The sequence below is a fragment of the Protopterus annectens genome, chromosome 14.part0 (genome assembly GCF_019279795.1).
Source record: "Protopterus annectens isolate FY-2018-M chromosome 14.part0, PAN1.0, whole genome shotgun sequence".
Lineage (NCBI taxonomy): Eukaryota > Metazoa > Chordata > Ceratodontiformes > Protopteridae > Protopterus > Protopterus annectens.
In genome coordinates, this window is record NC_056748.1 from 188,278,088 (window position 1) to 188,300,713 (window position 22,626).

Sequence of the window (22,626 nt, forward strand, 5' to 3'; positions counted from 1 at the left end):
ACATACCAACATAGCAATTAAGGGGGTGGGAGGATGGCTGAATAGTTAAGGTGTTTACCTTGCAGACACAAGGTGCAGGGTTTAATTCTCACATGGGGTACTTGGCTAGGCTTAAAATGGTCCACAAGGGCAAGTAGCCTATTACTAATCTACGAATCTATAAACCTATGAACCAATAATATAGTTTGAGAACTTATCTTAGCCTGGGTGGCACTGGATTTAGTAGAAACACTTGTTAAAGCACAGGAAAACAGCAAGAGTTTGCTAAGCTCTGTGGAAATTAACTCTTCCCCCTTCTCTACAGAAAAAATGCAATTATGTAATATGTTAGGGCAGAGTTGCCAACCTAGGCTACTGTCGCTGCTCAGACTCAGTTGTACTCCCCTCCCAACCAAATACAATGGAGTTTGGCAGTTTCACGTGCACTTCCTGGTGGACTTGTAAATGAAATTATGCCTTTTCTTTTTTATTAGTAGCAACTTAATAATTTTGCATTTCCTTCATTTATTTTGAAGATGCTTCATTTTCCTTATGCTGATGCATTACAGAGGATAAGAAGGGAAGAGCTCTTGGATTTTTGAATATCGGAAATGTATAACGCTTAATACTTATTTGCTCTCCCTTAACTGACTTTTGATATTTTTCAATAAAGCTTTTGATGATGTTGTGCTTTGTGTTTTTTTTCCGCCCACAGCACAACACAATTTGTTTGGGGCATATCTGATGAGCAAAAGTAATATTTGCCATGTCTTTAGACGTAGAAGGTAGACAAAGTACTATTTTCAAAATGGCAGAAAAAAAAAAAAAACACACAAACAATGACAATGTTTATAATGGAAGTCTGTTGTACATGCACTTGGATATTGAGAAGATGTGCATGGCTTTTCTAGGCACACAAAAAGCATGGACCACACAAATTTAAGAAGATTGAGTCTCCTTTATCAGTTGAGTAATACAGTAGCCATGCACAGAAATGTATCCACTCAAAAGCCATGCATTCTACAACTTCCATGGCTACTTTATAAGTACTTAGAATTCTTAGTATAGCAGAGCATCATCACTACTGGGCCAAGGGTGGAAGACACGTAATTCAGTTTATGCCTAATTTAGGATTCCTATTTCCTGGAGCTTTTTTCCTGATTTGTGCTTGATGAAGGACTACCTCATTTTCATGTCTGGACCAGCTGAGAAACAACAATGCAGTTCTATGCAGAAATCTGAATCTTGGAGCTATTGTGTAAGTCCACTAGCATTGCCACCTCAAATGTAATGTTATTATTACTTCTTTCTTAGCGAGCACAGGTTCATTTTCCATCTTTACATACAATGAAAAAATTGGAGGTGGCCAAGACCTGTGAGTAAAGCTGTCAGCCAACAAAGGGTCTGAGGCAATAAAGCCACCTAGGGGTAACTCGCCATATCAAATTCTAGTGTCCAGATCGTGAAACTAGGAGAAGGAGCCAAAGCATGGGTTCAAAAAGCCAACATCTGTTTTGGCTCAATTGTCCAACTCAAAACAAGTACTCCTGTGTAGATACCATGTGAAAATCAGATTTACAAAATATTTGATTTGCTAACAAATACAGCAAAGGTACCAGAAAAATGCCTATGCATGCACTCAAGTAATTAGGTGGAATGTGGTCCTTAAATTTCAATTCAGGTATAAGCAAAACAAACAACCGAAAGCTTAATTCTCAGTTCAGGTATGAGCAAAATAAATAAGCAGCATGCAGTTTAGAGTTGGTCACACATCAGGCACTCTGAAGCCAGGTGTTCAGATGGCATCAGGAAGACACTTTCCATTCAATAAAATTTGGCAGATGTACTTCAGTTCAAGAAGCCTTTATTGATAGCATCCAAGCGCTACTTAGTGGTTCATATAATGAAACTATTCACATTAATTTTATAACAGTTAAAGATGTACAACACATTACTTTCTCACTCGTGACATTGTATATAGGGCCAATAAGGCTGATATCATAATGATAGTGCATGTAAGTTAACAGTATTACTGGCAAGAGATGAAGCACAACAGCTTTGAAATAGTGATATATAAAGTACTTTTATGCAGACTTGTAATGGTTATGGCAAAAGTCCACAGTCTATATAGAGATATTTGTATGTACTTTCATAACTCTTATAGCAAAAGTGTACAGTGTATCACAGAATCAGGGAAAAACAAATCTATTAACTGAAACCTTTTTTGTAATTGCATTTGAGCTTCTGTCCTTATGCATCAGTATATGTGACCTTTACTAGAAAATGCTATTATCATTAGTACGGTTGCCATCAGATGAATATATACATAAGATCTGTGTCCAGCTCTCTAGGTATTAAGGTTTGAATGTCATGTATTTTTTCAGTACAGTTGTCAAAACCTGTGTAACAGTTATATATGTTTTCTGTATCAACACTAGTGTTGTACCATAGCTTCAGAATGGAAGAGAAACTGGTGATGGTGTATTTTGGTTTGCCAGTGTAATCAGTAGCCTTTTTACTGCACTTATAGAAGGGCTATGGCAGTCTGCCCTTTGTTAACAGTGTTACTTAACCTTTCAACTTGTATCAGTATATCTGCTTGTGTTGTCTTTCTCCCTCTGGTCTCTTCCTTACTTCTTCAAACTATTCTCTCCCTAGTTTAGTAATGCTTTATAAGTTCCTAACTTAATGGACACAGTATATCAGGGTGAGAGTTCAATTATTTGATCTAGCCTTACTGTCTCAACACAGGGAGGGATCAATAGAGATGTCTAATACATTGTGTCTCCTGTTAAAGATCCTGGCAAAATATTTTGGATATACAAGGTAAGAAAGATTTTCTTCCCCCAGAACTTCACCGACATTTTATGGGTCTTTCTTTTTCTCCCTCCTTTATTATCTCTTTATTATTATATTTTATCTTTCTTTGCTCTATAATTTTTTCATGTTTATGATATAATTTTGTAATGCATGTCTTTAGCTATGCTTGTTATTGCCATGCATTTATTTGTAGTGTCACTCACTCCTGGTCATTCTAGGATATTAACTAATCCTGTAGACATGCACATATTTTGAAGTGGTTTGAACTCCTGCAGTGTACCATCTCATGTTTTAATAAAATATACCATCTGTTATCTGATAAGGAAGTTCATTACATTGTAATCCACTATCAGTAAAATATGTTACCATCTTCAATGATTTTCTTTACTTTTTAATTGGCTTGTATTATTTTTCACTACTGTTGATAAGGATGAAATTTCATTGACTTTTACGTAGTACAAGCATTCTCCATAAGCCTGTTAAATACATTATATAAAGACATTGAGTGGAATTCATAGTCATTATGTGAATAAGTAAAGGGGATCGGCGCTGTCGGCATGTTTCAGTCGCAAAGGCATGATTCATAGAGGCCATTTACACTTACACTTGACTGTGAATAAGCTTAAGGAAATGAAGACATAATGAGATGTAAATGAGAAATTATGTAAAACAGCATATGTTAATGAGGCCTTCTCCCACCTATTTGTGATTCAAAGTCAGGATTTCACACATTTCCACACCATCTGCAGATTCATTATAAAAGGTAGAATCGCTCCTTTTCTTTCCACTGTGCAGAATGATAACATTGTCCTTTGCTGCTAGCCTTGGCTGAGTCAAGACCACCTGAAACCAACAAGGCTTGACGGCCAAAAATGTGGAGATATAGGCAGAGAATAACAAACTAAAACTTTGACAGTTAGGTGATACTTGATAAGTACACAGTGGACAGGGATATTGTAAGGGTCTTAGTGAGTATGCATGGTTTCCACAGGGGCACTGGAACATATGTGGCCTTCCTACCACTGTGGACACAAAGGTATGTATAACTCTCAGTATACTTGCCAGGGGAACTACCAAAGATGGAATGGGGACATGTTGGGTATCTCACAGGCTTTTGCCTTGAGCATATTTTGGCAGGTCTTAGATGTACTCTTGGCACATGATGATCAGTACGCCCATTTCCTGGTGTTACCTCAGGACTGAGCCCGGACTATGCATGCCCCTTATGGGCTGACACATTCCTCTGAGACTTTCAGTGTCATAGATTACATCCATATTGCAATTAAGACCCCATCTAATCCATGGGGGGAGTGGTGTCACAAGAAAATGATCTAGCATTCCATCAATTTCCAGGGAGCATGTGATGCATGGGGGTATATCACCAATCTCTGCCCAGCATCCTGGTAGTGCACATGATCCCTGTATCTGACATACTAGCTCACTCTGTCACCACTTCCTGATTTTATTTAATTTCTCCAAGTCTTTTGGGTTTCTAATACCATGACAGGAATGGGCCTCATTCCTAAGTCAAGGTATAATTAAAATTCATGAAATTTTGTATTGTTTCAGTCTTTGATGTAGCCAGAAGTGCTCTTCACAGCACCCTTCAGTGTACCAAGTAATGACTCCTCCTGCAATTTGTATGGAGTTACATGTATTAGTAAAATATCTAAGTACGATTGTAGATTATTTTTTATAAGACCCATTGCTCTTACTACTACTGTAAATGTCTGGGTATCTTTCTACCACATTGCCTTCATTTCTGCCTGCAAATTCTGATACTTTATGATGTTGTGTCTCTCTGTACGTAAGACACTGTAGTCACTGGGTGTAGCGATTTCAATAATCAATGCTACTTTTGTATACATTTCATGGACTACCATATCTGGTTTTCTTGCATCTATTTTTTGAACTTTTTGTAATGGGTGATCCCATGTGATGCAAACTTCATCATTTTCTATGATGTTTTGTGGCTTATGTTTCCAGTGTTTTGTAGCTACTTCAGTATTATAATGTTTGCACAATCCCCAATGCAACAGTCTTGCTACATTATTATACCTTTCAGTATACAGTCTTTCTGCAATTAGTTTATCACAACCAGCAACAAGATGTGCAACATTTTCCAATTCTGTTTTTCAAAACCTACATTTGTCTGTTTCTCCCACATGTTCAATTGACTTTGTTAGCCAATGTGTATGTAGTCCACCATCTTGAGCTGCCAGTATTAACCTTTCGTCTTTTGGTTTAAATTTACCTCTTCTTAACCATTCCTGCATTTGATCCTGATCAACCTGAGGTTGTTCAAGAGTTTCCTGTACCTGCAACTATATTTATGCATTTTACACATTTCTTGCCTTCTCATCTGATCCTTCACCTTATATTCTTTCTTTTTTTTTGGTACATTCACTTGCTACCTGATTTTTATCTACTTTTGGTTTGATTTCCATCCTTGCTTGATGCCAATATTCTTCTGCTAAACTAAGCAGGGAAGTCATCTTAGACTTGTTCTCCTCATGTTTCAAAACTTTCACTACATTTTGGTTTTGTGAGGTCGGCAGATATGTATGCAGTCCCACTATTGCAGATCTATATATGCAATCAATTTTGACGAGACCATACTTCCTTCAGAATGGGGAATATATAGTCTTGGTATACACTGATTTTTATAAATCATTTGATGAGCATGAATCATCCTTCTTGTTTTCCTGTCCAAAATATACAATACCTTTTGGGGTCAATCAATTACTCCAAAACTGTAAGTCAGGACAAAAGAGCAAATTGGATAATAGCTTGAACTTTGTTCCTAGATGTCAATGCTGTTTTTAGTATTAATTTTAGCCTTCTAAAATAGTCCTTACTTTTATTTGCATTTGTTCATGTTTTATTGTTGATCCTTCATCAATTTCCAAATATTTATACACACCCCTCTTGCTCAAGTTCTTTCACATCACATTCTTGTCCCAAACCAATGTTTTCTTGGTGCTGCAGCTTTCCTGTTTTAAAGGTTGCTTTTGCACATTTATCAAGACCAAATTACATTCTTATATTATTTGAAAAAGTTTTGACCACTTGCAATTGTGCTTTCAGTTCCTCATCTGATGAACCATACAGTTTTAAATCATCTACTAAAACTAAATAGTAGGATGCCCAGTGATCATCTAGTTAGTAAGTGGAAAAATATTTTTTCTTTTATTCAAGTGGTTATTCATGGTAAAAAAGTATTGCTGTAAACTAAACTACTTTTTCTTTGTTTTGTGTCTCCCTCCTTCCTTTTGTCTCTCTTTTTTTTCTTTCAGATGACACTGGATATCTACTGGAGCATGGCTCGTGACACCAGTGAATAATACAAGTGGAGCTGCTGAAGACTGCGCTGTCCCAGACCCATGTTGTCACTGAGAGAGTCTTTGGCCATACATAATAGTACAGATAGTAATCTACTGCTGTTGTTTTGCTTCTCACAGGTGACCAGGGGGGTTGGTGGCTGTCCCCCTCACAACCTGATCAGTGTCTCATCAGATGCTGCTGATGATTGTGGCTATAGTGAGGCACAGTGGGGTTTTTGGTGGCTGAATCTTTCCCAGATCCTTTTTGATTCAGTATTAAATGCTGATCTGCTTATAATTCATTTATTTGTTTATATCAGCTGATTGTTGCCTCTTAGGCTGCTCTATTCTTGATTGTACTCTCAGCTGACTTACGCCTTTGACAATATTATTTTTACAAAACTGATATGGAATATTGGTTGTCAAGCAGCTTGGTGGCCAATAAGTCTTGCAAGTGCAAAACTATTATGCTGCAGCAGTGGGAAATGTGCATCTGACTGCCTGCCTTCCGTTGTGTTTTGTCTGTCTGCCAGATTGCATATGTGCCTGCTTGACTGATGCCCAGCGCTTATTAAATGATAAGTGCAGTATATGGCATATCTTTAGAATAAACAGTGCCACACTTATTCAACTTCCTCTTTTCACTCTTTCAGTCTGATTCCATATAGTTCTGTCTGTCTGTCTCTCAAACTTGGGTTACAGAGGTAGAATACAGAAATATCAGCCACTGTACTGTCGGGTAAGGTGGTGAATATTGAGTGAGAAATGATTCCTTCTTTTTTTGTTGGCACACAAAATTTAGTGTAGTAAGCAGGCAATCTTGTTTTTCATTTGCTTCTCCGTATATTGTAATGTCCTCCCTCTTCATTTCTCACCAGTCAGTAGAGTTTGTCATATTTGAATGTTCATTTCTAATGATGAATATTGACCTGCTGTATTGCCATGTCATCGTCTTTCTCATAGTAAGATTGTGTTTCTGCTTGATGGTATTCCATGGTGACAGTCTCACAGAAGTGGGAGGAGCTATGCTATTTGGTATGCAGATGCTATGCTGAATAACTCTCTAGAATTTTGGCCAGCTGTCCGTACTTTTCAAGAGCAATTTTTTGCGGTTGTGATGCCCTCTTTCTGCAATTTACAATGCTTTTCTGTAAAAAAGCCTAGTAAATCCACCAGTTTAAAAAAACTCGGAGATTCTGTTTCTTTTTTTGAAACAGAATACCAGAGTTTGTACAATGTTTTCTGGACTACTGGACAATCGGTTTGATTTCCGTATAGTCCGAAAAAGAACAGATAGGTGGCAATGCTATTGGAGGCTAGAGTATTAAATGAATAACTATTACAAGGTTTAGTGAGAGATGACCAGTGATGTTGCTTCTACATACATTTCTACACAATCCCCATCTACACTCACACCTTTTAAGCAGAAAATCATCAAAACACATATTATAGTCCGCAAGTATATGTACTCCATCCATCTGTAACAGTAAATGTTTCCTTTCATGAATGCTGATGAGGAAGATGGTTAAAACTTTCTTTAAAATGTTACCATTTTTATGAGTGCACATATTCTGCCTTTGCCAGAAGAAAATTCACAGGGTATTACTTAAAATTGCAACTTTTGTTAGTATGATGATTATATAAGACAGACATTTTTTCTATGATATGCAAATCATTTATACTGTAACATAATACTTTGTAATTTAAAATGTATGGAATTGATTTTTGAAAGATTGCGATTGTGGAATTTTTTTCCCAGGGACTCCACTAAAAATGAACACTTTCTGGCCCAGTCAGACATTCCCAGTTAACAAATGTCAAATAAATTAATTAATTAAAAATAGAACCAACACTGAAAGTGGATAGTAAGATTCCACACAACATCTGTTCACAAAACAGACAAGCTGTGCACTAGTGTAAAAGTGTAACAATTTGAAGGAAGACACACTCCTACTATTTCAACTTGCAGTAAAATAAATATTGGCACAGTATGATAATCTGTTTTTTATATTTTAGTTTTACTGTTTCCATGCTTAAATGAAAGCGTATTTCAGATATGAATAAATGTTTAAAGAAATAAGTACATATACTAAGCAGTTGCAACAGTAACTGCAATGCCTTGCAGAGCAGTACTAGTTGTCATGTCAGAAATATTAAGGAAATTCAGACACAGGTAAACAACCGTGCTGTTATGTACTCGCTATATAGTTGAAGAGGAAACACAGTACAACTCAGGTCAACAGAATAGGAGATTGGCAAGAGTTACTGAGGCTGCTGGTAAGTATGAATAAAAACCTTACCATTTAAGAAAAAAATATCAATAAATATAAATGCCTTTTTATGGTTTTATGGCTTTAGCTTATTCCGTTAGTACATATAAATGCAAGAGTACTTATACAGAAAGTTAATACATAGGACTAAAGTGCTTTCTGTACAGTATTGCAATCAAATCCACATCAGGCAGAAATGTCAAATAAAGTATCACCATTTCTTATGTCAAACCAGCATATCTGATTATCAGTAGACTGCAAATGTAAAAACACCAAGACTTGATAGCAATACTCATTATTCCTATCTATTCATAAGCATTTCCCATATATTTTGTTTTAGTTGAATGAAGATTTAATAAAAATAAAATGCAGTGCTAATAGATATTGGAATAATGTATAACATGTATTGTCTGTAGTTTTGTCTTCCCTCTTTAACCTTTTTATTGTCTCCGCCTTCACTTTGTCTCCATTCTTTTCTTTTCTTTTTTTTTCTTTTCTTTTCTTTCCTTTTCTTTTTTTTTTATAGGTCCATTATTCTTAAGAGCAGTCCAGCCATATGCCTCCCAAGCATGCCTCTCAGCCTGTTAGAGCAAGAAATCTGGATGAAGCCATAAAAATGGAGGGACATTTTTAAATATCGCTCTTACAAAATTAGAAAGTTGATAGAATAAAAGGTTTTGCATTAGCACAAATTTTCTGAAGGTTATGAAGTCTGAAACTCAGAAGTCTGCTATTATTTTTTGAATTCAGTCTTCAAAAATTAGCCAGTAATTTGCCAGGAAAAACAAAGTTTTATGAGGAACAGGCAAAAAATATACAGAAAAATTCTGGACATGCTGCAAAAATCTGGACAGTTGAGAGGTATACTTCCAAGTCAGTGAGAGTTCATCCTCTGTCTGTCTACAGACATCCTCACAGGGATGGGGCAGTGGCACTCATCCTGTAGGCACTCTGGCATGTGATAGTCTGGTCAGCCTCACTGAACTTATGCTTCTGGTCTTGATTGAGGACATAGTGGAGCAGGTAGCAGACGGACCCAGTCAGCCAATCCAGGATTCTCTTTAGTGGGTAAAAGACTCACTACCCTGTTTGGTGCATACCACTGTGCCACCACAGGCCCCTGTCCACTCAACACTGGGGTCCTCCACTGCAGTAACACAGGCCCCTGTCCACTCAACATTGAGGCCCTCCACTGCAACACTATCTGGCAGTGGAAATGTTTCAGGTCTTGTGGACTAGGGACTGTTGTTGAATTGAATTCCTCTTCCCTTATTCTCTCTACTATACCTTCTTACCTATTTCCCATCCAAACTACCTCCTCATGTAAAAAAACACTTGACAAAATAGGGGGTCTATGCCCAACAAAAACATATATTCTTCCTGTCCCACCTCCTCCAACATAACCCTCCTAATGTTTTCCTTCAGTGTTCCTCTCTTTATCATGTATTCCCTCTTTCAGTCTTTCGTGCATCCCACTTTCCATTCTTTAGAACAATAAACAAAGTGTTCACATAAGGATCCCTATATAAAACACATTAAAACTCTTTATTTTTTAAAATATCCATACTAAAAGCTGCACTGTCTGCTGTTTGCCTTAAGTCTTTCAAGCATGATTGCACATAGCCATGTTCATCCTCAATGTCCAAATATCTATGAAATTATATGAAGCCTAAGTTTTTCATGTAGTCCTTTGCACATACTTAAGGAATAACTTCAGGTACCTTGTGCTTTTTCCATGAGTGGACATGATTCTTAAAATGACTTTGCATTTACTTAGTCATTGCGAATAACCTGTGCTTGCTGTATTTCCGTATAGGTGCAGTGGTACTTTTTGTGGATAACCACTATAGAAGTGCAAAACCTGGGACTATGAATACCACCCATTGTATCTAAGCTTAAGCCCATCTTCCATTTTGAATTTATTTTGTATATCATATTATATTTCAAAATCTAATAGTCAGCAATTTCCAAAGGCATTCTCCTAAATTTTCTTACTGTCTTATCTTTAAACTTTTCTTGTTTCTTTTTGTATTATATGATATCATGACACGCCAGACCAGACTGTACCATACCTCACAGTACTATACCATATCATACCTTACCATTCCAAACCATACCACACCATACCATACTAAACTATACAATACAATATAATGGTATTCCATACAGTGCCATATAGTACTGTACTGTGCTGTACTACACTGTACCATAGGTTCATAGGTTCACAGGTAGGTACTAGGCTATTGGCCCAAGGGCCTAAGTAAGCCTAGCCAACAAGGTTCTCTGACTTACTCCACCCAGGAAAGTTATTTTCCTGTGCCCCTGTTGAGCAGAGTCATAGACGTGATCCCCAGGGTGTATTTCCTGTTTCCCATCCACTCATCAAGATTTTTCTTGAAGAGTGCTAATGAGGAACTTTGCTTGACATAGATGGGTAGCTTGTTCCTGAGTATGGGAAGTCTCCGGGACAGGATTCTATCCCTCCAGCATGTCCTGTTTATTGTGGTGACAAGGTTTAGGTCCCTAGAGCATGTAGCTCGGAGGGATTGGGATTTCGTTAGGTGTAGCATGTCCAACAGTTCTGGGTTTGACATAGCTTTATATGTTAGGCAGAGATCATCTCAGAGTAGGTGATATGCTACGGAGTAAAGCTGAAGTTTTTTGAGATGGTCAGTATAGGGCATCCTGTTTAAGGCCAGTAATCCTCTTTGTGAGGTACTTCGGTGGCTTTCCAGCGGCTGCAGATGTCTTGTGAGGTACATTCCAAAAGGGGCGTTGTACTCTATAATGGGTCTAATGAGTGTCGAGTACAGGGGAACAATGACCTCTTTTTTTCTGGATGAGAACCCGTTTGTGATGAGGTGTGTCACATAGAAGGATTTCCTGACTGCTGTGGCAATGTGATTATCAAAGGAGAGACTACTGTCCACCTGGATTCCAAGGTCTCTTATCACACATTCAGCATTAAGTAGACTGCCGCCTATGTGGTAGTTCATGGGTACAGAGTTTTTACCAAAGGGAATGACACTGCACATTTTGGCATTGAGCTTGAGGCCATGGCTCTGACACCAGGCATCTGTCTCAGTGAGGCCCTTCTGTAGGATGTCGACCTCATTTGGGAATTTGACTATGTCCCCTAGTTTGCAGTCATCTGCGAACTTCATTAGCCAAAGGCCTTCTGTGTTAGCCTGTACTTCAGAGAACTAGATACCAAACAGGAGAGGTCCCAGTACTGAACCCCATGATACTCCACTTGTCACTGGTTTGAAGTCAGATTTGGAGTCTGCAGCTTTTACAGTGTGGGTTCTGTCAGTGAGCCAGTTGGCAAACCATCTTGTGATGTAGGGATTGTTACCTAGTTTAGTGAGTTTAGCTATAATTCCAGAATGGGGGATGGTTTCGAAAGCCTTGGCGAGCTCACTTTAGGCTGTGTGAACCACCTTACCCTCATTTATGGCTTTGGTGACTGGGATCAGTGGTGGCTCCCCCTTTGTGGAGTGGGATAACAATTGTTGTGCGCCATTCAGTGGGCACAAAGCCTGACGTGAGGCTATGATTGAACATGGTGCTTAGGTGGTGAGCCAGTTTGTTCAGAAGTTTGTTTAAAATGCAGCCTGGAATATTGGCCGGTCCCATTGATGCTGTGATTTTGGCTTTAGAGAGTGCAGCTTTTACCTGCATAGATGTGATTACAGGAACTCTGCATTTTTCCTGTATAGATATGGGGCCTTTAGGGGGTGAGAGGGGGATAAAGTTAACACTGAACCTATCTACCTATCTAACTACCCATACTATACTTAAAGGTACAGTATTCTCAAGAAATTCAATGTTTTTGTTCTGCTAAGCTGACCACACTAAAATTTGTTTTTATTACATATGCAAGCATTTAAGTCTACCTTGAAATCTACTGGTGATTTTACTTCTGCAATATTTGTTTAACATATTCTAAATTTATACTACTGTAGAATCTTGGGTGCTGCAACTTTGAATAATTTGCACATATACCGTTTTGTTTACCTCTTCTTTAAAATAAATGGATTAAATAACATTTTATTTCTGAAAGATATACAAATTAATATTCAATCACTTGACCTATAATACTTTAAGGAAGACAAACATAGGTGTTGCAGGTGATGTGAACTGCTTTTACCTTGTATTTTGGTGATTTTCCATGTGACATTTCTTTGTGTATGTTCTGATCTTTTTATTTTATATTACTTGTTGGAAGTCCAGTCCTTGTGAATGAATTCCAGCTACAGTCTGACCATAGCTCTAAGTAATAAAAAAGAACATCAAGAAGTGAAGAAATTTGCAGTTATGATTTTGATACCGTTTTACGTATATCTAAATGATCTGACAACTTCATTTTCTTAACTGTTTGTATCCCACACATTGCACTTTTGCATTTAATAACGGAGTCACTAAACTTTTATTTGAGTGCTTAGTCAAAAACACTTCACAAAGTATTTTGATCAAGTACCTAAGTAAGTATATCATATAGCACAAGAATGCAAATTTATACAGAGAGAATGACTTTCCAAATAAATGAGAACAAATTAAGTTACGGCCAAATTTTAAATTATAAACTGATCAATGTTCAGCAGACAGAGTAAGTAAATTAACCTAACCCACATTGTAATACTAAGTGATTCAATAAAGAAAAGAATATAAAGTTCACAAAAATTCTGACAAGTCCTGTAATTAAAAGACAGACTTTCTAATTCTTACAATCCAGTAATCTAATACCAGCATTTGGAAGAAATCACTGTTAAAGCATTTCAGTTCCAGACAGTGGATTAACCATTACCATATTTCTACCTATGCGCTAGTGTTTTCAGGTGCAAAATATAATTCCCAAGAACAGTAAATATTGCTGCAGGTTGAAGGGGGCTGCATCAGTGAAAAGAGACCAATAACTCAGTCCAGTGTTAGCCTAACTTTATAGTCACACAACCATGTAGACACCCCCAGCTCCATCAGTCATCAGTAGTCATACAGAAATCACAATTTCCAGACAAGAAGCAGTTTACAAGACAAAATTGTTTGCAAGCAAAGGAGAACACATGAGTTCCAGGTCCCCCTCCCTGGGATACCCCCTTTATAAGTACTGTAATGCTTCTACTTATCCATCAGAGGCATATCGCTAGTCTTGAACCCATACAATGAACAGTTGCTAGATTTTATTGCCTGTTAGAATTCCTGCATAGGCAATAATTGCAGTCGGGGGTAGTCTCATTCATTGATATTCTGTTACTGCCTATTTAAGTGGTACATTTTGGAATATTTTCTGCTTAAAACCTGAGCTTTGGCCGGCTAAGATCTAGCTGTATTCAACAGGACATATAAGAGAATTTAAGTACCTTTTATCTGCACTTTTTTCAAATAATACAGCATTTTAATTGATTTATTTGTGTTGCATTGAATATTAACTGAACTGAAAGTGTTGACTCTGTTTTTTCAGTTAGTTCTCCACCCACCCTCCCTAGTTTTGTTTTGGTGTTAATCTTGGTGGCTTTGAAACTGCCCGCCCCTCTTGTAAATTTGTGTTTGGATACTCCTTCTGGGCTCATCTCATTTGCTCACTCAACTGAATGCGGTGAGATCATATTCTGATTTCAGGCACTCCTACTGTGTACAAAGAGAGCATCTGGAAAAGAAAAAAAATTAAGCTTGTTTCCTGCATTTCCTGTAAGTGGTCTAGACTGTTTGTATGCTTCTGAGCCCCCAAGCCTTTCTGTGTTGGAGGGAAGCCTTCTAGCTTAATTTTGTTTCTTAGAACTAGCCAGTTTTCTAGTTTCAGCACTCAAATCTGTTTATTTGAACTCAGCACTTGTTCAGAACTCATTGTAAGCACTAAATAAGCTGCAAATTAGTACAGCACTGTCCTCACTTGTCTAGAAGAAAGCAGTTTTTAGTACTTAATAAATAAGCACCTATCCAGACATGTCTAAGGGGCGGCTCCTGGTGATTTCTCCTGTCTACCTGATGAATCTGGGCATCTTGGGGCAATGCAGCAATTGCCTAATGTACACAGACAACCCTCTCCTCCTATCACCCAACACTACAACCTGTGAGAGATGCACTTATATAGCCAAATTGGAAGCAAAGCTCTCTGCACCCAAGACTGGACTAGACAGTCAAGAGGAGAAGGTAAACACTTGCACCACACCACACTCATCACATAGTCCCTTAAAACCTACACCACCAAAACACACACATAGAAACACAAAACACACACCTACATTTGCGGAGGCTCTCAATAAAAACCTGCCCAAGCATCAGGGACCTCCAAAGCAGAAACGCAAGCAAACTCCACCCCTAACACAACCCAAATGACACATAGCCCACAAACTCAGTGTGCCACTCAACCACAGCCCATAAGGCATAACAACGTACCCAACACTCTAGTCATAGGTGACTCTATAGTCAGGCACACTGATGTTCCTCTCACCAGGATAAACAAGGAGAAAGTTAGTGTCAGCTGCCTGTCAGGTGCCAGGATCCACCACATAATGCACGCACTAAGGTCACTCCACAACAAGCACAAATATAACACTGTCATTGTCCATGTTGGTGTGAATGACCTGAGACGTACCTCCCTGGACTATATGAAAAGAGACATTGAGGCACACTCTGATCTTGTAGCCCAGGCAGGTATGACCCTAGCCCTGAGTAGCATCCTGCCATCACCCAGAATGATACCACAGTACAAGGACAAAATGATTGACTTCAACAATTGGCTAAGCTTCTGGTGTCATTCTAAGGGGATCCAGTATTTGTCTGCCTGGGATGACGTGATCGACAGACCACGATGCTTTGCCAGAGATGGCCTGCACCTGTCGCCCTTGGGATTCCAGATACTGGCTAAGGCTCTTGCCACCCCCATAGTGCCATTTTTAGGCAAGGTTCAAATGACAAATTCACCACCGTAACAGGTACAAGCAAGCAAAATCTGAGGGTAATGCTACTCAATGCTAGAAGTCTAAACCTCAAAATGCACTCACTCAAGGCACTCCTTAAAATGGAGAACATCAACATCTGTGCAGTGACAGAGACCTGGTTCAAAGCTCCAGAGAGCACCCCTGCATTACCAGGCTATAATTCATACCACACTTTTCGGCCACCTAACCCGGAACGAAGCACTAAAGGTGGAGTCGTGTCCATATTCAATAAGGATATCCACACCTCCAGGCTAGTTGCACAGCATAATGCATCTGAGATTATCTAAGTGCAACTAAATCTGGGCAAGACCGCAATCCAAATTGTAGCTTGCTACAGACCCCCCACCATGCCCCAGGATTCCGACTCCTCATTTCTTGATACATTGGAAAGTATTAGGGTACAACCCAACACCCTAATAATGGGCGATTTCAACTACCCCACCATTAACTGGGAAAATTACTCATGTACCAACTCTTTTGCTAAACGTTTTCTGGAATTCATAAATTCCAATGCCTTGGATCAACTTATTCACACCCCCACCAGGGGCAGCAATATCCTAGACCTGGTCATTACCAACATGGGCAACCGGTGCTCCACACCAGAGGTCAATTCCTCGTCGGTCAGATCCGATCACAAGCTAATCACCCTAGACATCCACATCCTGTCCCCACACCCAGTTAGGGAAACCACCGTAAAAAAATTCTCCAAAGCCAACTTCACACTTCTTACGACAGAAGTGGCAAACTTCATGACACCCATGCTGACAGATAATAGAGGTACGACTGCTGAATCCTTCACAAATGCACTTTATAAGCACTTAAACGAGTGCATGAATCATGCTATCCCTAATAGAACCAAGATGCATTCCTCCAAAAAAAGGAAGCAAATTTGGTGGTCCCCTGCCATAAACAAACTCTACAACAGAAGAAAGAAACTGTTGCAAAAAAGAATAAAATCCCATGATTGGAGGAACACCCTGGTCAGCCTCAGTAAGAAGCTGAGATCCCTCTTAAAATCCTTCAAAGCTAGTTATGAAAACAAAATTGCCACTGATTCTAAAGACAACCACAAAGCATTCTATAGCTATGTCAAGAATCTCAATGGCAACACTCAGATCTGCTCTGAGTTACAGCACAATGACACTAAATATACAGAAACAACTGATATTGCCAACATCCTGGCATATAGGTTCAGTACTAACTTTACCCCCCTCTCACCCCCTAGAAGGCCCATCTCTATACCGGAAGAATGCAAAGTTCCTGTTATCACAGTTGCACAGGTATAAAACACACTCTCCAAAGCCAAGAACACAGCATCCATGGGACCTGACAATATCCCAGGCTGCGTTCTACACGAACTACAGAATGAACTGGCACCCTACCTAAGTTCAATCATAGCCTCAGCTCAGGCTTTGTGCCCACTGAATGGTGCACTGCGACGGTTATCCCACTCCACAAAGGGGGAGCCATGACAGACCCTGGGAACTACTGCCCCATTAGCCTGACGAGCCTAGTCTGCAAGGCCATGGAACGTATCATCATGGAACTCATAAACAAAGGCATTGGTAATCTCCAGACTCTGGACCCTTCCCAGTTCGGGTTTGTAAAAGGCAGATCATGTCTCCTAAACCTGCTTGACTTCTTTGAAGCAATCAACAAAAAAGATTGTAACTGGAACAGCAAAACAAAACTTCGGTCCCACCAATGAGCGTGTAACGGCTCAATAATCCACGAAAAGTAGAGTTTAACTCACAGTTTAATATATGCTGACACGAAACACACCATCAATGACAGCAAAAACAAACAGCAGGATCCATACAAGTGCGTAGCACCAAACAGAGCCCACTACATCAAACGAGACAGTGCACAACAGAAAATAACACTAAAGGCAAAACAAGTTGAGCGCTTTCAACCATATCTATGGTCTTCATCAGAACTAACGGTGAACACATTGTAAAACTCAATTTATAAACAAAACAGCTGATGGAGTTTTAAAGATACATTACACTTCCTCTATGTGAAGCTTAAACAAGCCAAATGAGAAACAATCATTTTGAAAAAATGCATTCAACCTTATAAAAATACTCATCATTGAAAGTGCACATCATAAAAATACATTAGAAATACATTAAAAACATTATTAAAAATGTTATTAGAAATATGTTAAAAATGCCTCCTACAGGGATACATCCTATGGAGAGCTTGCTGATCATTATATACTGCGCAAGTGAAATGCCAAGGTGTACACAAACTAATTGCTGACTGTGCAAAAATGCTATAAAGAATAAATACCTAGCTGTGCAAAAGTGCTACAATAAATAAATAAGAATGCATATGTGAATGGGGACAATATAACTAATGAATGTGGGAACTTCTATAATCGACCTATCTAACTCTCATATAATTTATTGATGAATATTTATATTGATGTACTAAAAACGCATTAAGTAAAAATAATCCAATAGAGAGAGGTATATAATCAATAAATAGTTAAATGTCAGTATATTATATACCTCAAAAAGCCAAATGCAGTGCTGCTATCAGTTGAGGCAGGAGACTCACGTAAACATAAAAGAGAGCAATCCAAATCCAAGTGTGTGACCCTCCAGTGGCAATGAAACGAAAAGCAGAGATTCAAAGGAACTTCAAATAAGATGCATTCATAAAAAATAATAAAGTTTATTCCAATGAGTGAGCGCAAAGGCTTCTTCAGACTCTTAAAACAATGAATAAAACTGTTTGAATCATTTTAAACCATCCTTAAGCTTCCTATTGGACATTACAAATTGATATAACACATGTTATCTTGTCTTAAAGGAACAGATACTCAAAAAGTTAACATAGTTAAATGCAACAATATTTAGAAGGAATACTTCCAAATATACAATTAATGATCAGAATGTCCATGCAAATAAGTAAAAATATGCATATACCCTGATACATTCTAAAAATAAAAGGAGCATTGTGCTTGGTCCTATATCATTCTACAATCATTAAAAACTGTTGCTACATTCATTAAAATCCTGAACATTCTCTCTCCTCATGGTGTTAAAAACATTAAAATCCTTAGATAAACAGCAAGTTTTATCGCGTTTCAATATCTAGCATCTCTACTAAGATAGTGGTGTGTCGAATGCAACTTTGCATATATCAGGTTAAAAACTAATATAGCGAGAACTCTGTACTAAAATGTAAGCGTACCTTTACCACAAAACAACATAGCGAATATAATGTATTTCGCGATGTGCCTCATCAAGGAGTCAGACCTCATCATATCGGTGAAAGGCTGTTGTCCAAGATTAAAAAATTCCACAAATAGGAACCTCTTAGATTCCACGTAAAACAAACTGTTCACAAGTTGTAAAGTGCCGTGTGCTATAGGAACTCTGAATGCAATTGAGTACAACATAACTTCATGCGCTATGGTAACTCAACGCGGTGAGCACGTTCTAAGCATCTAAGTACTGAACAACAGAAACAATGTTTAAATTTCTAAGAAAAAAGGTGAGCCTATATTCGTGCTGTCCTGTGCCTAAAATAGACAGTATTTGTAAGCACGATTATGCCCTAGAAGCATATATTGATCACAAAGTGTCACTATTTAAAACAATGAAACGTGTACATATTAATGAGTACACTTATTAAAGTGTTCGCTGAACATGGCAGAGATGGCATTAACTAATACAAAATAAAAGATAAAAACAGATAAATAGTGGAATGCTAGGCGTAACACATAAAAATTGACACAATAAAGCTTGAAATTAGCACAAAGCACACATATAATAATACCTAAGTATAAAGCTCCATAGATGATAGGGTCCCTAACTAGTAAAAAAGCAACTACTTCCATGTACATAGTTGGTGCTAAATATAACAACATTCTAAGTTAAAAGGTCAAATGAAAATGAGAAGAGATAAACAATCCAACAATACTAAGCCTGTACCTAATGATAAAACAAAACTATCTATTGATGTATGGGGTACCTAGCTCAGTCGAAATAAATTCCAGCTACAGTGAACAAATATATAGACGATATGTATGCTTGTATATACATGTGTATATATTTACACACATGCATGTGTAAACTATGCCCAATAACCACTAATATATTGAGGTGGTGAAAGGAGGATGAAAAACATACTAGTATGTGAGGTATGGGCTCAGAAGTAAGGCTAAAACAAGAAAGCCGAACATATCCAAAGGTCCATCAGTTCCTGGGATTTGATACTAAGAACACATCTACTTGTGGCTATAAAGCTCAGAACATTAATACTATAAAAATAATTATATTCAGTCTACAAGGACTGATTCTTACACTGATTTACTATAAGAGTGACATCAATACGTAGTTTTAAAATTACCTTACTACTCTATTTAGGTAATAGTAGGTTAAGTCATCTTCGTAGTCTTCTACTTCTTAAAATGGTTTGAGTTGCACTTTATCATTAAGCCCTGGTGACCTATCAGACCTTAGTCTGATAATCCAACGTGTCTCCTGTTCTAAGGTTTTGTTGATTAGATCACCACCTCTAAAACCCACGCTGACTTGTTCAATAACACAAAATTTAAAATTATGATTGGTGCCTGCTGTTGTATTGTGTCTAGCTAGGGCATTGGTCTCAGTACCTATCCTAATATGGTAAATATGTTCCCTAACTCTTTCCTTGAGTGATCTATTGGTTTTGCCAATGTAATAGCTTTTGCAGGTTATACAGGTGGCCATGTATACCACATTCTTACTTTCACAGTTCGTGTTAGTTCTGAAGTTATATGTGCTGCGTAACAGGATGCTCAAAAGTGGTATCTTTATTAATGTAGATGCATTGATTACAATGACCACAGGGTACTGTGTTTCTATCATTTATTGGTCTACTTTTCCCCGGATGTTTGGGTCTACATAAAATGCTTCTTAAATTCTGATGATTCTTGTAGGTTATAATGGTGTTGGTCCTACTACCTCATTGACATCCCTATCGGATTTCAGTATTCCCAGTGTCTATCCAGGGTTTTTTCACCTCCAAGTTCATTTTACTGAAAGTGAGGTTGGTTCTAATTTCAGTTTTAAAGGCTTCGACTCTTCATACTACCTTCATGTGCCATAAAGTAAGGTTTAGCAGTACTGCTCTTAGACGCTCCACAGTTCTGACCATTTCTAATATTTCATTTTCTTTATAGCCCCTTTCTAGAAATCTATCCTTCATGTCCTCTATTCCTTTCTCATAGAACTCTTGTTGTGGGTTCAACCTTGATACTCTCATGAATTGTCCTTTAAGGACATTTTGGAATACATGTACAGGATGCATACTGTTTCTGTGTAGTATGTTGTTTCTTTGGCAGGCTTTCCTATGAATGGTTGTATTAATAAGGCCATTGGACATCCTGAATACTTCCACATCCAAAAATGGTATAGTTTCATCTGAAAATTCATGGTGAATTTTAAAAATCCGTAGTGTTATCCAAATAAGAAACGAAATTTTAAAGAGGGTTCATCACCCAACCAAATAAGGAAGAGGTCATCTACAAAGCGCAATACATACCAACAAATTCATTGAAAAGTGGATGGACATATAAGTGAACATCTTCCCACCTAGCTATCACTAGGTTGGCGTAACTATTAGCACAAGATGTGCCCATAGCTACGCCATCCTTCTGTAAGAATATGGATTCTTGAAAAGCAAAAGCGTTGTTAGTCAAGACAGTCTCAAGTAACAGAGTTATAAGATCAACTTTTTTATCCGAAAAGTCGGAATGTATCTTCAAATATTCTGTTAACATTCTTATTCCTGTGTCATTAGGAATTACAGTGAATAAACTGACTACGTCTAGTGTCACAAAAAAGTAATGTTGCTGTTCACCTAAAGGTCGAGTTTGAGAGTATAAATCTAAGAGAAACTGTTTGCTATCTTTCAAAATATTCCTATTGTCATTGACTAAAGGTCTTAATACACTTTCCAAGTAAATAGATAGGGGTTCAGTGACCCAACCTTGCCCTGCAACAATAGGTCTGAGTGGTGGATCTACGCTGTTTTTATGGACTTTGGGGAGTCCCTGTATAATCGGGATGATTGGGTTGTTCACCTTAAAGTACTCATAGAGTTGTTGAGTTATGTCCAGAGACATAACTAAGTCATCCAAGGTATTATAAACACTGAACACCATATCTATTAAATTGTCCTTAGTTAGTATGGAGTAAGTATTGCTGTCATTTAACATTTGAAACATTTTGTTAGTGTAGTATATATCATCCATGATGACCACGGCCCTACCTTTATCAGCTGGTCTTATTCTTATAGCGCTATCATCTTTCAGTGAATACTATCCTTCTCTCTGCTTATAGTTTAAATTATCCATGTCTTGAAGGTGTTTTCTCCTGATAGCATTTGTATATGTCATCTTCCACTACATTGCCAAACACTTCAATTGTTGGGTGAAGTTGAGGCACGTAAGTGCTGTTAGGACGGTGCTTATTCTTAACTGAATTGTCATCAAACTGTCCAAACTCTAGCCTTAGTTGTAAATTACGAATGAACATTTTGGTTTCTATAATAGTGTCCACTAAGTCACTGTTCTTAGTGGGAATAAAACTTAGTGATGGCTAGGTGGGAAGATGTTCACTTATATGACCATCCACTTTTCAATGAATTTGTTGGTATGTATTGCCGCTTTGTAGATGACCTCTTCCTTATTTGGTTGGGTGATGAACCCTCTTTAAAGAATTTCGTTTCTTATTTGGATAACACTACGGATTTTTTAAAATTCACCATGAATTTTTCAGATGAAACTATACCATTTTTGGATGTGGAAGTATTCAGGATGTCCAATGGCCTTATTAATACAACCATTCATAGGAAAGCCTGCCAAAGAAACAACATACTACACAGAAACAGTATGCATCCTGTACATGTATTCCAAAATGTCCTTAAAGGACAATTCATGAGAGTATCAAGGTTGAACCCACAACAAGAGTTCTATGAGAAAGGAATAGAGGACATGAAGGATAGATTTCTAGAAAGGGGCTATAAAGAAAATGAAATATTAGAAATGGTCAGAACTGTGGAGCGCCTAAGAACGAGTACTGCTAAACCTTACTTTATGGCACATGAAGGTAGTATGAAGAGTCCAAGCCTTTAAAACTGAAATTAGAACCAACCTCACTTTCAGTAAAATGAACTTGAGGTGAAAAAACCCTGGATAGACACTGGGGAATACTGAACCGATAGGGATGTCAATGAGGTAGTAGGACCAACACCACGATAACCTACAAGAATCATCAGAATTTAAGAAGCATTTTA